We start from the raw sequence: 18,769 nt of genomic DNA, 5'->3' as shown, positions 1-18,769 counted from the left end.
TTCAATTCTTCTCAATGTTCTGCGATGCTTTAACGGGTTCGCTGTTATCTGGGTCGCTGGGATGTGATGGAATAGTTATTGAATTATTTGATCGTAAACAGAAAGATAATTCGTAAATTTCAATTAGCATAGAAAAAAAAAACAGGATATGCTTCTTGAAATGTATAGCCGGATTGCAATGCGAAAACGGACAAGGGGGAGATCTGCAATTACACACTTTTAATGGGAGAAACTTTTTAAGAGAGACATCTCGTTAAAACGAAATACCGTGGCACCGTTGCGGCGCCAAGAAACTAATGCTACTACGAAAGAAGGTAAACCTAAGGAGAGATACGGTTCAGGACACTCGTATAAATAATTAACCCTTGCAATATCAAGTTTCTTGCTTTTTTTGCATGAATTGCCAGAAGGAAGAATATTTTATGCTTATCAAAAGAAATATCTATGATTATTTTTGAAATCTTATATTTTTAATGTATTTGAGAGTGAAGAATTAAAAATAATGTATTTTATTAAAATTAAATTATATAAATTTTGAAAATTTAAAAGAATCCCAGAATTCAAGATAAAAACTTATATTTTGCAAATTAATTACCTTATTTAATATGGGTCAGAATTAACCACGTACCTACTACCTGTATTACTGTTCGATGCTTTAATCCAATAATAATGAGATAGAAACATTGTAAATTTTATTCCATTACGTCAGTATAAATGATGAATGATAATAATAATTTCATAAGATTGGTCATGTGTAACATGAACTTTTGTGCAACATTGAGAATCCGATAAACACGATTGTATCTCATCGTTAACTACAATCTACCATAATATGAGCTTTGAATCGAATAAAACAATTCATTTAATCAAATAAACAGTATACGGTAGATAAACAAATTAATGGTGAATTGTGTGCATCGTGGATTCCTTTCTGAATCATAACAGGAAATCCAAATAAAATATGAAATGTAAAAATAACATTTTAGCTCTTCAGTGTAATTTATGATTATATTTTTAAAAGTTTCAATTATACAGATTAATAATTTACTTGGTATATCAAAATTTGGTAATGAAAGGGTTAATTAAAATGTATTTACTCGTTGCAATACTGCAACTCTACTAGTGTCTGATCATACACGGATCGTATCACTGTTCGCGATGCTATGCAGTATACAGCAAGAAGACACGCTTCAAAGTGAATCAAATTTATAGCACGATAGGCGAATAAATCGACAAAGAGTTGACTGTCATTCGAATCGAACAGCGGACAGGTATCGAACTGCAAAATATGCAGACTTTGCTACCTATTTTGCATTTTCACACCGAATGAATACTGAGAGATTTCATATTACACTACCATGAATCAAAATCGAAGAAATGGACTGAAAAAAAGTTAATCGTTATTTTTTATGTTTTGAAAGGAAATAAAAATTTGAAGTTAATTAGGTATTTCAACAATTGCTACAAAATAATAGTACAATATGAAAGTTGTTAAAAAAAAACAATAGGAACTGATAAAATTGATTAATTCACAATGTCATTTTTGTACGAACAAACCATACTAAAAGCATTCATAAAATACTATGGTTTGATTAAAAGCTTTTTCATTGGATCAATCTTCAGTGAACTTTAATTAAATCGAATATGTAGCAACGCCTCGATATTTTTACGTATGATTTTTATTTTTATTTCATAACAATTTTATCTGCAAATTAGAGTATATGAAAATCACAGGAGTTTATGATCTTTAAGACCAACCACCACAAAGCTAAGTGAAATACTGTTTAATTAAGTCGATTGCAAAGTGAATTAACAGATTGCACGAATCAATATAGTGATATTGCAGTGCAGCTAGGTCCGTATGCAATTTTACTTAATTAACGTCTGCCATTCGTTACGAATACATCGATTCCAAGTCGAAGTATTATTACACCTATCTCCAGAATGATTAAGTAACCAAAGTTAGCTACTTCGAAACTTGTTAAGCAAGTGCTAGTCGCAACCATTGCAACAACGGGATATTATTACCAACTAACTAGAGTAACAAAGTTATTTAACTTGTCACTACAGCAATCATAATTCTTCATCATAATTCTTCATAGAGCTTATGAAAATATTTGAACCTCTTAAATTCTAAAACTGCATATATGCAAATCAAGCTTCCACTGTTAAAATAACAACTTTGAAAATTAAGTAATTCAGATATTTTTAGAAAATATTTTTAGTAATATTTCTAAATTTTAAGCTTAGTATAATGGAAAAAAATAATAATATTCCTGAGACCATTATTTTGTTTAAGTACCATTACAATTTAACAAAATAATTCAATTTCTATACATTAGAAAAAAGAAAATAGATCAAGCAGGATCTATAAAATTATTTACAAAATTCAATCCCATTCCAGGCGATGTACCAAAGACATTTAAATACCTTCGAAGCAGTCGCGAAGTGGAGAAAGCTAATCGAGCGTGAAAATTAAGTATTCCATCTCTATGAGAGAAGATGGCAAGTATAAGTGTGTCCGCGTGACATTACCGTTGGCCGGAAATGCATCTACGGGTTGCAATGCCCGTGGCACAACATAGCCCGTGTCGGCTGCGGTCATTTTCAGCGCGCTGGGTTAGCCAGGAATGTTAATAGAAAATACTCCCGTGTCTCCAGACTTTAATTATGAGCCGCGACCGGAAGAAGCTTCGTAATAAGCTACCATGATTCTCGTCGAAAAGTCATCGAAAACTTCCAAGGAAGAACCATAAAGATGATCAACCACCGTGATCATGATTTAGGAAACAACCACGAAGGAAGGGTTCAGAGATCAAACGAAACAGAGTTTCCCGGATATTCTACATGAAAAACTTTCGTCGAATTTTGAAACGAACGTTGAAAGTGGAGCGGCAGTAACGTAACGTTTAAACTCGCGATTAAAATGCATTGCATAAAATCGAGTAGACTCCTATCGCCGAGCTGTTTCAGCACCAGGGATTTCCACCCACGCAAGCCTGCTATCATTCTAGCTCTGAATTTGATGAACACCGCCACTGTGCTTAAATAACCGATGATATAGTTAAGGAAAAGAAGTGGAGATAAATGTTATTGCACTTCCGACAGATTTAAACGAATGGATTTGATTCTAGGCTACAGAAATATTCAATGAGAAATGCAAACGCTAATAAGGAAATTCTTAGAAACGAAATGTACCCTATTGACTTGGCTAAACAAAATTTAATGACAAAAGTTCTACCAAATAGCATTTATGACACATCAATTTAAAGCTTAAAATTTAATGAATGAATTAGTATTGACTACTAATTAAAGTAAACAGTATCTAACTATTCTATCTTTGATTGTAATAAATTTGAAGAATTTTAAAAATTAATTATTTTCTGTTAAATAAATAAATACAACATTGCTAGAATTGATAGAAAACGTGTACTATAATATTGATAGAAATAAATAATATTATCCAAACAAGAGATAATATTAACAAAAACCACAAAGAATGAGTTATCTATAATCTTCCTAATTCTTTTTCTTCTATTGACCTATCTCACATCGGAATTCCCTTCGATTATCCTCGACTTTTGCCCACCGTTGTGTTATGCGGGATATGTCGGTAATGTCCGTCGTAACTTGGAAATGGTAAGAGGGCTCCAGAGCCCTATTTTTCGCGGTACCAGGAATTCCTTTGGGTTTTGGGATCATTCTCTCTTTCTTTCACCCCTCCCAACCACTCTCTGTATCCTCATCCCCCGTACGCTTCTCTTCTCTCTATTCCCACCCCTATCTTTATTTTTTCGAGTATTACGTTTCTCTCGTGCCTCATTCACTCTGTTCCCCTACGTTTACTTCTTATTTCTCTACCATTCTCAGTTTCTCTCATTCCCTTCCTCTTTCGTTTCCTCTGACAAACGGTTTGTTTTAGAATGAAAAGCACGAAACCCTTTCATTCGCCGATCAATAATACCTCATTGATATTTTCTCTCGCAACAATGTTACAGTCTATTGAAAAGCGACCCGTATGGTTAACTAAACGCGGTGCACGTACAAATCTGTTGATACCCAGAGCACATATAACTAACACGTGTAAATATTTAACGCGAAACACAAGGGACCGTATCTTTTTTTTTACGATTATTACACAAACGAGGTACGCGATACACGAAACGCCGTCGACGACACATCATTATTCCCGATGAAATGAAATTATGTAGGGACGACGGCTGATATTTGCAGTAACGCGAGGCAATTCGCATACAAAGCAATACAATGGATCATTTCGATCCAAACGTATCGCTTTTTGCAGCCGTCGGCGTTGAAACGAGAAACACCATTTACCAATTTTACCGGCTAGTCCTGAAAGACGACTACGGTCCGCGCTGCTTTCAGATTCATCCAAGCACGAGTTTCCATGAAAGCTCTTTTTTCTTTTAAGTAAACTATGGTACACGGAAAGGTTCCACGGTGTAAGAGGTACGTCGAGGATACGAAAATACTCTTATAAAATGGAAGCATCGAGGAAAAAATAGCGAGGCGAGAGAGAATGGTACTTTCCAAAATTAACTCTGGTACCATTTGGTAATTCTTATAGAAATTTTTAAAGAGAGCTCGCTTACAAAGTGGTAGTTTCAGAAATTAATTTTAGTCCTAAATTGAGCCCAGATAATAAGAAAATACAAAGATTATAGTAATGTACCATGTATAGTAATTTATATTTGAATGCATGCTTGCATTACTTATGCTGAGGTATAATTATAAATAGATTACGAATTGCTTATTTTGATAAGCCACGATATTCCCACTTTTAAAGTGATACTATATTAAGACTATGCAACAATTTTTATTATTTTTAATACTGTTTCAACTAAAAACAAATTAAAAATCCTATTACGATTTATATGTGAACAATGAACATTTTTGTACACCCCTGTTATATTTAAAGCTTATTTGAGATTATACATTTTCCATTTATTGACTTAAATAATGCCGGAATAACGTTCATTTATAAACCTATTTATTTTATCCGGAATTTGTATTTCTTTGATATTAAATCCACAATAATTGTATTTCATGCAAGAACGAAGAATAGGGGATCATGTTCGATAAATCCACAATAATAATGAAATTTCGTTAATTGACTTGGATTTAATTAATAATAATACGTTTTTCCATTCTAGAAATTGGAAATAAATTCTATATGATGTTGATAAGTATGTAAAATCATAGAAACGATATTGTGAATTTTTTAAATATAACAAGTCTACTAAATTATTTTTCCATCAATATTTTTCTTTAAGCTACACGACTGTTAATAGCTTATAGTTTGTAATTATATGTAACAAGAGAAAATCGAAGTATTTCTCGCTCGACCTCTTCGAGTTTGCAACATAAAATAGATGTTCTTGCTAATGACAAAACCGATACAGCAAACGCTTCACGTACACGCACACACACGTGGCTAATGAGCGTCATAAAGTCGGTACACTATCAAGTAATAGTAATTAGTAAATGGATGTGAAGCTCGAGAAATTGATCTTTCATAAATTGCCAATCTAACTAGACCGAGTGCTAGTTATGCAATTTTCAGGAATTATTTCTTATCTTTCTGCAATTCTGAAGATTCTACTAAACCGTTCTTCGACACAAATATAAAATTTAACAGAACTTTGCAAATTAGTAATTTAATATTAATTCAAAGCATATAAATTTTTGTCGAACTATTGAAATAATTTTATAACGAACAGCAATAGAAATTCAGAATGTTTAAAAATAAATTGCAAAAGTTGATCGTTGTCAATTTCTTTGAAATTATATTTTAGCGAGCGGTCTCTTGTGTGATTTTATATCCTAGAGAGATACCGATATTCGATAATTGTAGTTTACCGACTATAGCAATACATATCGGTGTTTCGAACACAGTATCTCGGGACAATCGAGATCAAAACGAGAAGCACTTATCGTTACTGCGTAAACACGCTTTGTGTATAGAATTTATTGCATCGATTGCTTTCACTGGCAACACCAACTAATATGTATTAGTTTCTACAAACGCGACCTAATACAATCAAAGCAATCATTTATTTGTCTATCTAATTCAATTAATATCAAATGTACACTGAGAAAATGTTGACAATACGATCGATTCTTAATTACTTATTATCCAATTTGAATTCAATTATTATTTCCTAAATTTTGAACCATCCCTCTAAATATTATTTTTCTAAATTTTAAAATAACAAAATATAGCAATAACATATAAAGAATTAGAACGAAATTAATATAGAAAAAAAGCTGGAAATGTACCCTTGACAACGCATTTGGTTTCAAGTCGATACGTTGATTGGTTCTCAAGATATCACACTTCAAAGAGCGCACGAAATTCCAAAAGCGCCGTGACCTACTTTTTTCCCACGCGGAATAGTAATAGTAATAGTAAAAGTTTGTGAATGAGTCATTCATAAACGCGTGCAAACATGGAGTAGTCAATGAACACGTGCTAGCGACGAATTAAAAATTACGATTCTCTTTAAACAATCATATCTCCCTAACAACAAGTGCCATCTACATAAAGTTAATATCATTTTAAACGGCATTCTTTGCCGTTTCTAACAATGTTTTGCAAATGTATAAATTATAAATATTTTGCAAATGGCGGCACTTTTAAATTATACTACTTTTAATAGCAAATATATAGAAATAAATATATTAAATATTGAAACTAATGATTGTATTTGGACTCTGCATGTTGATATATTTATAAAATATTACAATTTCTATTTTTTTTTCAAATAAATTAATAAGAAATATACCAATATTTATAATGTTTAGTCTACGAAAGTTGTTAATTTTCTTAAAACATCCTGTATACTTTAAATAAATATTTTTGCAAATTCTAAAGCTTTAATGTTTCTAATCCAAGAAACTAATATACGAATTTATAGATATTAGAAATATGAATGTGTGCAATTAACTAAATTTTTGTTTAAAATTTTAAAGCTATATAGGGAAATTTTAATTCGTTCTTCACGCGATAGTAACGATAAATGCTTCACGTTAAACCGCAAGATATATCCGCTCAAGATATCTATCAAGCCCATCGATCATCATCATTAACAACAGCATTAAGGAATTAGTGTAACTAATCACAGTGCAACGCATATCTGCTTTCCTGACACGAGATAATGCAAGGATAGATCGAACGGGGTTAACAGTATTCTCTCTCAGCCAAATGTAGTCAAGGTTTTTATTCACCTACCTTATTGCCGGATGCGGTGGATGTCGAAAATCGAATCGGAAGTCGTAGGCCCTGCCAGCTTGCACTTTTCCTTCTCCTTTCTTCCAGCTCACTTTCACACTTATAATACCACGTCGCTTTTCGCGTCACTTTTCGCCTCGATATCCGATCCACGCGCGTGCCAGCGTTGTAATCAGCCTCGATACGAGGCCTACGAAAAGCCGTCCTCACCTCTGAACGGTCGACGAACTATTGAAACCTACCTGTAAACAGAAGAGAGAATGTTTACAATTCGAGCACCATCTCGGGCTCGCTCGCTCGAGGAGGGAAACAAAGTTTTAGAAACGAGTATCCTTGTACGCGTGATAACTTTTATTCTCAATTATATTCTAACGAAGATAATTTTCTGGAATTTTAATATTATTTACTTGAGTTTTATTATTTCAATTGCATATAATGCAATGTATTATTTTTTGCGACACGTTGTAATTAAAATAATTTTTTATATAAAGCACATCTAATAGAAATTTAAATATGTCCAATTAATCGTCATTTTTATTAATTTCGTAATGAAGGTAATTTCTTGGAATCTCAAAACTATGCAAATATTAATGATTATAATTTCAATAGTGCGAAACAAAATTTAAACAATATATAATAGAAATATGGATACATGCATTTAATGAAACATAATTTTGATATTGATGCAAACAATATGTATGTAGGTACACAGTACAAGACTCATATATTTGTTCTTGAGATGAATATGGAATAGTTATTGTAAATTAATAAGCGGTTAATCTAATGTCATGCATCCACAAAAGGCGCATAAATTTACTCCACTATTCAGCTTAATATATTCCCGTATGGTTATCAATATGACTGTTTTCGTTCCATTATGAAGCGAGCACAAAATAAAGGGTTGATTATGATGAACGCATAACAGAGAATTGTATTATACTTTGACTCTTTGTTTTTAGTACATACTCTGTATATTGTTCCCTGAATTAATGAATTAAGTTAAATAAATAAATCGTGAATTAAAATTACAGGTGATAAAATTATTTCAAAATAATGTTAAAAATTCTTTTTATTTATTCAAATTTATTTAAAGTTTATTAAAAATTTCAAAACTTTTGTAATTTATTTATTTTTGACAATCTATATTTCATGTAGCATATTTGTCAACCATTAATCAATCCACGATTCTTAATTATTCAAACGAAAATCTTGATTAAAAGGGCTATGTACTTTTGCAATTAAAACCCAATTTCTCTATAAAAAAATGAAGATTGATAAGAAGGAACGGAAAATAAGGAAAAATAAAAATGCGATAGTCCCGCAGAAGCTTGGCAGAGCTGTGCAATCCCGAACCAACTGCAAAACTCCTTTGCTTTCCCCGATAACTTGTAAGTTATGATTGAGGGTGGAAACCCTTCGTTATGAACTTACAAGGTAGATATCATTTAAGAAGTTTCTCACCTCCTGTCTATTTGCAGTTTACACTCTGTTGCAAAAGGAGCTCCAAACCGAGCAACCAATTTCCATGAAACTTTCTATGGGCTTATAAAAACTTAACCAAACTAATTGCGCTATCCTGAACTTTATTCATTTGTTATTATTCGTACTCCAGTATTGTTAAAAATGAACAAACGTTCTTAATACGATCAGAATAAAAGTGCTTCCATTAACGAAAAATTATTTGTTATTTTATTAAAAATAACAGATGAAAAGATGCATTGATCCGAACCTTAAAAAAGTCCACGTTATAAATTATTCATCTAATTTACTCAATTCAGTCTACTTTTCTAATTTGATTAAATTAACGAGAAAATGCAATTAATAATAAACTATCAATTTTCACTAAAATATTCTACGGTAGTTGAAAATTGATTTATTTACAAAATTAAAGAGACCAATATCCTCGATATTATTCGCGAACTTTTCAGTAAAACGTACTGTTATTTCTCCATTCCTTTGATTCTACAAGATGAATGAGAAATTTTACGCCATTTCTTCGTCCAATTTATATCGTCGTGTTTTATAGCCACGTTGAAATGATTGCGATACCAGAAAACGAACGGGACAAGACCAATTCTTGCAGCATGAACAAAATAATATCCTACAATCTAAAATATCGTTCAAGTGTTAGCAAACGATAAATCACATTATGGCTACGAAGTGAAGCGTTTGTTTTTCCACAATTCAATACAATAAAATATACCGCTATTGTTTCATTTCTTTTCAACGAATTTCTCCTCAAATGTTTGAACAATCATCGAGGAACAGAAAAAAGGAGTATGAATTTTCGCGAAACATGCGGCAAGACAAAGTTCACGCACGTGTACTTTTGTATTTTTAAAGTACTTGAAATGTTGCATGCTCGTTTCAATGTATCGCACTCTTTCAAAATAAATAAAAAAACCAAATTGCATCGAATGAAAGTACCAAGTAAATGAAATGACATTCACTACGTGTGTCATTCATGTACGAACAACCACCTTCAATAAAAGAATTTTACTTATCTAATTAGTCTAATATTTAATTAATACTCGTTCAATTACAAATCACTGAAATATTATTTTCAATACTTTTTCGATTATTTATACTTGGAAGTAATAAAATGACTTTTAACTGATAAGGGTGTATTTTTAATCTTCCCCTACAATATGTAAATGGAGTTAAGAATCAGCGAACGGTGACTAGGGTGGCATAAATATATTCAAGAGGAAAATATTTATTACCGTTACGGGATCAGTTAAAAAACATTAACCGGAAGTCGCACAATCGTCACGAAAAACGCGCTCTGTTTGGCACGATTAATATACAGGCCGCGTACTGATTTAAATATCATTTGCACGAGACACAAGTGCTCGCGGTCATTAGCGTCGAAAAGAATTTAATTGCAATTGTTCGAAGCCGCTGCCACGCCACCGTATTTCTGGGAAAATTAATCCGACACTAAACTTGTCTTCGTATTAAAAAAAAAAAAAAAAAGAAAAAAAGAAGAGAGAGAAATATGAACAGTCTCTCACTTTAACGTTAGCCCAGATTTCTACCGAACCGGTAATGCGATTTTTCAGGTTTCAACGAGATTGCTCCTAAGGGTCTATTATTTGATCCGTATCGCATCGTACGCGAACAATATCGTGAAAAGTGTGCCGTAATTGTTAGCCCGGAAAAAAAGCGGCGAATGGAATCCACGTATTTAAAGGAATCGAAGTAAACGAACCGGTCTGAGGGACAATTAAAAACGTTTCACGCCTAATGTGCGAATAATTCCTGCAAGAATCGAACTTTTATTCACGGTACTTTTCAGAAGTCATAGAAATATGTCGAAATTGTCCTTATTTTTTATTACAATATTGTAATTCAAACTCACAAAATTTTGCGCTATTCTGAAAACTCCAATTTTTAATATTGGAACTTAAATAGCATCAATTGTTTTATTATAGAATTATGATTTTTATATAATTGTAGATAAGGGTTGAAAAAAGATTCTACAAAAGATATCTATCGTCACACTTGTTATTATGAATTTTAAATAACTAATAGTAAAAGAAATTAAGAAAAAGCTTAGCAAGTGAAAAGCTTTGATAAATGAAACGATTGTACCCTGAGAAATTGTAATCATAACGTGTCTGACTACACATGGTCATTTCCACTGTGGCAGTCACCATGTTAACGCGTTGAATGCTGTGAGGGTCATCAATAACTGGCACCAAAAATTACACGTATTTAAATGATTTAAAGAAAACAATAGAAAAATATCATTTTAACAATTAAGGTAGCAAACAGGAAGGTTGAAATTTGGAATATACTACTTGAAAATTACCTATTCTTATTCTTGGAGTATTAATGTATCTTACAACAAACGTCCATTTCCACTGTAACACTGAACGTGTTAAAAATCAAATTACACTAGGAGATCGGTCACTCGAGCAACATGGTTCTCCACTTTTTGAAATTACTCACCAGACAACATTAGCCAACGAGTATCAAATCAAAAATATCAAAGTCGACGAATCACCCAGTAAATGTACACACAAGAATTCTCTATTCAAGAGACTGAAGAAATTAAAATTAAAATAAAAGATCCTCGGAGCAAGCTCAAACTTTTGTCTGGTTTTTCCCTATGTACCCTTTTTTTCAGTGCTCACAGTACTGCCAAGTCAGCAATTGGTACACGCACACACACATAGGTGCAAACAAAAAAAAAGCGAAAGAGGAAGAGCAAAAATGCGGCACAAAGCAACCGGAAAAAGGAAAAGAATCCTTGATGACAATGGATTCTATTCGAAGTTGGAGAACGTGTTGAAAATGGCACTCTTACGTTTGTATCGAATGATCACGTCCAGATAATTTGATCGGTTGCCACTCGATGTAAATCAATATACCGCAAATTGTTCAATTATTCCGGAAATCCTGTAGGTCAGCTAACAACCCTTTCGCACAGAAGTCAATCCTTCGAGCAGGAACTTCGAGGCAAGGATTTGAAATTCGAAATCGCGAGAAATTCGAAGGAAAAGAAAAATATTCGAGAATTTTTTTTTTTTTTTTTGGAAAAATTTACGAAAAATTAACCGGTGAACGGATGTTCCTCGAGGTGTCACCACGTATTAACGAATAGATCGACGGAATTCACCGCGATGCGAGGACGTCGCGACGGCTGACGGACGCAGACTGACTCGAACGCCGTCGTTCCTTGGTTTTCACGGCGCGCCGCGACGCCGAACGTCCCGACGCTGCTCGTCGAGGGCGCTCACGATCGTTCGTGCCGTTTCGTTTGCCTACCTTTCCGCCCCTTGTCTTTTCTTGCGATTCTTCGACGCGCACGATCTTACCCACCGCGACGCACCGCGTCGGGACGAGGGCTCCAACCTCTCGACACGTGCCACCCACCTCTTTATGGTGCATCTTCGACGGAGGCTGAAGAATGCGATGGGAAAGACGCGAAACAAGGGGTGGAAAAATGAACAAAGACAAATGCAACAGTTGTGATTCTTTTGCAACGCTCAAGAAAGTTGCCTTTTATTTTCTGTCAACATCGCTGCTTTTACTTTATACTCGAAGCTCTTCAACCTTTTATTAAAGAATGTAATTTTTTTTTTTAAATAACGTGCTTTACAAAAAATTTGTAAATCTTTCTGATTTAAAAAAATAATTAATTAAATAGAAGGATAACACTTTAAGTCTCTAATTAATCCAATTTCCTGAAGGACTTGAATTTTTGGAACTCAAAATTTCTCGAAACATAATTTTGGTGAAAATATCCATATTACCCGGAATTCTTTAATTATAGGAAAAAGCTACACTTTGTTATTGGTAGGTTTCGTAAATTTGCAAAAAGGAGCTGAATCCTTAAAATATTTGACTAGGTAGAAATAAAAGTTACCGACGTAATAATTCAAGAAAAAAAAAAAAAAAGGAATGGTACACAGCTGATGCTACATAGGTACGTGTACCTTATCAAAAGAAGAAAGTACAGTAGAAAGAAAATACGAACGCACCGAAAGGAAACCAGTACAGAAGTAAACAGAGAATGAATAAAGTAGTTGTGAATCTTTTAGAACTTGCAAGAACAGCAAGCGGAATTTTTCTGGGTGTACTTCTTATATACCGCCGATTGGTATGTACAAACTTTTGCATACAGATTCAGTTCGAATGTATTGATACAGAAAATTGGAAAAATAAATATGCATTTAAAATTTCATACTGTGGAATCAGATTGTTTCGTATATCAATATTAAATTAATTAAAATTTGAATCATTAATTGCCATCAATTACCAAATATTTAAATTATAATCATGAATCGTTAATTGTTTTACCTCGAAAAAAATAAAGTGTAAAGAAGAGGATTATCTGTCGCCGGTTGTGAAGCAATTTTTCTTCACGCGAAACGATGAGACAAGTAAAAGGGGTGTCGCGGGTTACCGGTGAGGATGCAACAGTTGCTCGTATGACGACGCTTCTCGCGTCTGCTTTGGCCGGCGTCGTTGCACGTCGCCGCGCCGCGTCGCGTCGTCGGTGTAATCGAGCGCTGTGACGAAGCACGTAAACGCGGTAGCGCAAGCTCCGCGTCAGGATGCCACCGGAAAGAGGGTGGCGTCGGTGCGGCTGTCCACGGCTTTATGTTCCTCCTGGGAATTCTCTCCCTCGCACCATCCACGTTCAGACGTTCACCCGAGAGCATAGCACCCGTATTATATGTAGGTATATACGTACATGCATGCATGTATACACACGTGAAGCCGCGTTAAATGTCCAGCCGCCGTACAAAGCTTGCGACGACGAGCCGGATAGGAAACTTCTCCGCGATAATTATTATTGTTGCCAGGCTAACGGATACCACCCTCACGGATGCTGACACAGGATCACGCTTGTACGCGACACTTGACGTCTTTCGTTTCTAAAGGGTGCTCAAGGAAAGGGGTGAGAATTTACTCGGCACACAGTACTTGTCCTTGCTTCGTTAATTATTATATGAAATTTGTTGAATTAAAATTCTTTTAAATTTTATTGAATTAGAATCTTTTTATTCAATTTAAATATTGTAATGTATTTGAGAAAAAAATTGAAACCAAAGAAAGCCCAGTGGTACGAAGTGTTTAGCGAGAAAAATTGAATGAGATGAAGAAAAATGTTGAAGAATTATGATCGTACAACTATAGAGGAAAGCTACACTTCAAATGTGGGCCGTAATTTTGACCTATCAAGAACATCTGCGTGGCATTCGTACGAACGAGTCGTAGTTACCTGCAATTGACAAATTTCCAATGGGCTACTTCGTGGCATCCGCCTTCGCAACAATTAGTCCTGATGAACTTTGGGAACACTTGGTGTTTGACACTGATGACGATTTAACGAAGCGAACATCAACACGTAGCTGTAGCTAACACGGTCAAAGAGGCTTCGATTACGGCAGCTACACGTGATGATCCTAATATTATCATCCCATTTCTTGTCAAGTTTAATCAATAACCAACACACTGTACCCCTTCGGCGCCCTCGGTAATTAATATTTCAAGAAAACTTCTTTTCTAATTTTTCTATATAGCGTTAGTATAATATTTTTAATAAATATACCGTCTTCTTTTGTAATAATAATTTTAAAAAAATAATAATAATAATAAAGTTTCGTAAAGTACATGGTGGTACCTTTGTGGTAGGTATTCTTACAAGACTTAATTAACGCCTCCTTCCAGAAACTTGATAACGTTGGGAAAATCTTAGCGGAAAATTTCGCAGATGCGCAGAATTGTTTCCAGGTTTGCGCTGACGCTATTTTCATCCGCGTAACTACCTGGCGGATTATTCACGCGGGTGTAATGTAATCCAGCTCGTACAGGGAAGGCCAATAGTTTGGGTTAGGAATTGGTGGTAGTTTCTACGCGAAATAGCTGCCCTATTCTTCAGTCTGCGGTTACGTAGTGTGAATATCTTCTGGATAGATGTATCTACTCGTCCCCCCTCACCTGGATCGTGTAATCCTGGCTCGATCTAGAGAGCCAGTAATTTGGATTAGCTATTGACGTTGCATATATCACCTGCCAATTCAAGGTGTTCACGCGTCAAGCGGTGTTACCGACGTTTCTAACGGGTCAGCTGATAATCGTGCATAAATGACCCTTGCTTTTCCCTTGGAAATTTTCATACTATCTTCCTTTTCGATTATCCATGATATAACATCACGGATTTAAATTTAAAATTTTTTATCAATATTTCAACAGCTCTAATACTAGAATTACGAAAGGGGTCAAAATAACTGGTTTTCAATCTTTATTTTAAATTATAAATTTTATCGAGGTATTTTTGTTGAAATGTATGTTGGCTGTCGAGTTAAAAAATGAATGTATCTTAAATTAAGTTTCATCCTTTATGTAATAATCTACATTATTTTCAACTTAAAAATAAGTATTCATCAAACGTCGGTAGTTCTAGTGTTAACTCAGACCTATGTTATGAAATTGCAAATTTGACTAATTACGAGGTGATTAATAAGAGGAGGGAAGGTAGTAACAAGAATAACTAATGAAGATTTTAATCGCATCATAAACACCTATCCCGAAGCAAAATCTCTCGCCAAAGGCGAATATCTAACTTCCTAATTGTTCGAAACACTCAACAGAGGCGATGGTAGAACAAAGGCGCTCATTACTCTTACACGCTCGTTTTGGATCTCCGTTCTATGTATATTGATCGATCTCACACCCATGTAAGCAGCTTTCGCACAATCAGTTGATTACACCAACTTCGAAAACCTGTGTCCCATACCGTACATATTCTACTCCCTTTCACCTCCCCCCGTTTCTACACGTGTGTCTAACCCGTTCTCTTCTTTGCCGTGTGCATCGTGCCCGCAGGTGCAATTCACCTGTACCGCTCGATGTATTACGTTGCATTAACGAGTACGACTTATTTACAAATCGTACCCAGGGGAGCCGGGAGGATACTTGCTCCATTCCTGGCGGGTGTTATTTTTTTCCGCTAATTCGCGTGTAGATTTTATCCCGAGACTGGAAACGAACACGTTAGATACAACGCGAGTATACACGTCCCTCGAGAACGATAATAGAGAAACTTTGTACCCGATTAAAAGGCCTCTGCCTTTCGATTAGTCATCACGGATATTTGTGTTCCGTGATTCAGAAACTTCTTGGCAATATTATCTCTGTTTTCTGTTGCGTGCCGTGTTGTTCGTTCCAACGAATGTCATCGTGGTTAGAGTTTTTACGGTTGTAACGTCTTTTTATGATATTTTTATAACCCTTTGACTGCAATGGATGCACATATGCAAATAAAAGTTACCAATGCATATTACTAATTACACACCATATGTAATGATGCGATAAAATAATGAAAAAATAAATTGAGAATTGAAATGAAATAAAAAAATAAAAACGATAAATGTTATTGACTTAATTCTTATTTCGTGCACACAGAACGTTTCTAAAGTACTCAGCAATCAAAGGGTTAATATATGTACACATTTGGAATAATTATGTCAATTTATTTTTAACGATTCGGTTTGACGAAATCTCCTCTTATTTACGAGGAAAATAAACCGGTGGAGAATCAAAATTTCCATTTTCTTTTGTGTTTTTTAATAGCGACATAAACGTGTGACGTTGGTAGCATCAGAGTGCGTTTTATGTTACAAGAGGCTTTTTTGTTATCAGGTCGAGCAGTCGAGGACAGAAAGAGCATACTGTCACGTCTGGTGTAGGTTAATCAGAATTTTTACGAGCCCCTCCGAAACTCGGTGCAATCAACATTAACCTTTACTGCCAGCTACTAATGCACCAGAATCAGCGATCCATCAGTGTATGTGGGTGCATTTTATTAGTCTTCCTATACAAGATGAGTTTAGATCGACTTTAATCGTTCACCACACCCAGCTCATAATTCTGCACCGTTTAATCCACCGTTCGAGTCTAATAACTCCTTCACTCCCAAATAGTTTCTACTTTCATCGATCTCTCCTTGGATTTACTCTCCTTACCCTACTGGAAACACTTGTTCCATCAACGGTACCCGAGGAAACTCCTCGATATATCCTTGCATAATCTATTTATTCTGGATCGATTGGTAGGTACTTTAATCATTTCGTGATCCTATACTGTATGATGAGCTTCCTTAGGGAAAATGGAAATCCGCCGTTTACTATAACGCTCGAAAATTACCGGTCGAGGTGTGCGGGGACCCGAAAATTTCGGGTTCCTGATACACGGTCGGGTTCAATTAATATTTTTCCAAGACCCATCATAGTGTTTAGTACATTCTAATTAAAAATTTTAATTCACATTTTGTAAAGTAGGTAAATCTGACGCTTCTGAACATGGTAAAAAAGTTGTGAAAAATATCTAGCGAGTTCTGACACGTGGAAAGGCATCATGAAAATATCCAGCACATCGAGCTTAAACGATTTTGCACTTTAAAGTCTCTATCCTGTCGTCAGAGAGGATTCTGTCGGCGAGTATACAACGTTTGGCGTACGCCGTACGGCGCGAGGGAGCGTATAATACATAATGTTCTTGCCGTCCCGTAGAATGTACAAGGTTTCGGCTCGTACATCCATCTCCCGTGTCATAAGCAGGCCAACCTTCCTCCACTTGCTAGAGCTAAAACATTGTCGATTTTTCTTGCATAGGTGTTATACGTTTTTGATAAATGGTCGGTCGGCCGAGCAGCTAACCAAGCAAGCAGAAAAGCAACCTCTGGATAAGATGAGTGGCGATGGTCTCGAATACCGAAGGCCCTCCCTCACCTTCCTTCCTTCCTTCCTTCCTTCCTACCTTCCTTCCTTCCTACCACCCTCCTTTGTCTTCGTTTTCTTTTGATTTCACCAGAATGTTATCTAATAAAGCATCCAAAAGCACCAACGTAAATGCGTTCGTACGCTTAATATGCACTTTAATTCCCGTTCGTTCAGACGTCGGACGTAAACTAATTTGCGGAAGCTGGAAACCTCTTTAACGGGCCAACGCATCGCTCTTCCTTAAGTCAACTTTAATTTCGAGACGCCATACAATTTGCCAGACACGCTAGTATCTTTTAGATACGACTCTGCTTGCTTGCCCGCGATGTACATTTATCATCCACACGACTTCTGTTTTTCTTGTTACGGTCATTATCGTGCAACTGGCAATGAATATGGATAAACAATTCCAACGGGGAGGTTTAATTATAGATAGGCAAATTTCGAGGTGAAATTTTTAGAGATTATTTAAACGATTGATTAAATTAACGAGCGATACGTTTATCCTGTTAATTATAGAATATTCTTCTTTGGACGGTTAAGGAAGTAGGCTGTATATTTTAAGAGCGCGTTGCTGTTGATGATGAAAGTAACTTTACTTGAAAATAGACTCTTCATTTGATGAATAATATAACGACGAACGTTTTTCTTAGCGAGGAAATCTTGGAAACAAGTGGCTATTTCGTGAAATTGATGGTAGTCAGTTTCATCGATACGAAATCCCAGTTTCTATTTCCTTTCTATGAATTTTTATTGGGCTGTTATATAAATAAGTCCGCTGTTAAGTTTATTCGACGAGAAAGGAGGACGAAATGTCGACTCCTTTTTTGGAACTCTTTGAAAGGAAAGTTCTATTTTTCTATACTCCTTGAATTAAAAATATTTTTTCTAATTTACAATATAAACACTACATTTTTGCGATTAATAATAACAAAAATTGCTTTTCTAATATCTTTATTTCATCAAATTTTAATATTTTTTTCTTTATTATTAAAATTAATTACTTAAAAGTGTAGTGTTCCTTTCACATAAATATTTTTCCAATAATATAATTATAGGTTGTTATAAAAAATATTTTCATATTTTGAAATTAATTGTTTCAATAAGAAATAAGATTTTTCTTTAGACAACAACAGTGAAAAAGTATAAAACACGACGCGGCAATTAATTAGTTCTTTGTTTTTCAGTGGAAAGAACATACAAAAATCATTTGAACAGCTTGAGAGATCGTGCAATAAAACAGTAATTGCATATCTTGCTAGCTAAATTGCTACTTCCA

At 34.8% G+C, this 18,769-nt stretch overlaps 1 protein-coding gene across 3 annotated transcripts in view; it reads right to left on the bottom strand.

The window, feature by feature from the left end:
• LOC114871237 overlaps positions 1-18,769 on the bottom strand; it is a 290,378-nt gene that overhangs the window by 201,737 nt on the left and 69,872 nt on the right. The window contains exons 1-2 of one of the 3 annotated variants that reach the window (XM_029176904.2): positions 11,565-11,928; positions 7,253-7,494 (exon numbers count right to left, since the gene is read on the bottom strand). The gene's annotated coding sequence lies outside the window, so the exon portion shown is untranslated. Of the gene's footprint in view, positions 1-7,252; positions 7,495-8,713; positions 8,733-11,564; positions 11,929-18,769 lie in introns of those variants that run through there. The other 2 variants (XM_046287444.1, XM_029176905.2) reach the window with 2 other exon arrangements.

This window comes from Osmia bicornis, chromosome 10 (assembly GCF_907164935.1).
Source record: "Osmia bicornis bicornis chromosome 10, iOsmBic2.1, whole genome shotgun sequence".
NCBI lineage: Eukaryota > Metazoa > Arthropoda > Insecta > Hymenoptera > Megachilidae > Osmia > Osmia bicornis.
Note: the sequence above shows the minus strand (reverse complement) of the source record. Positions and strands in the feature narration are given on the sequence as shown.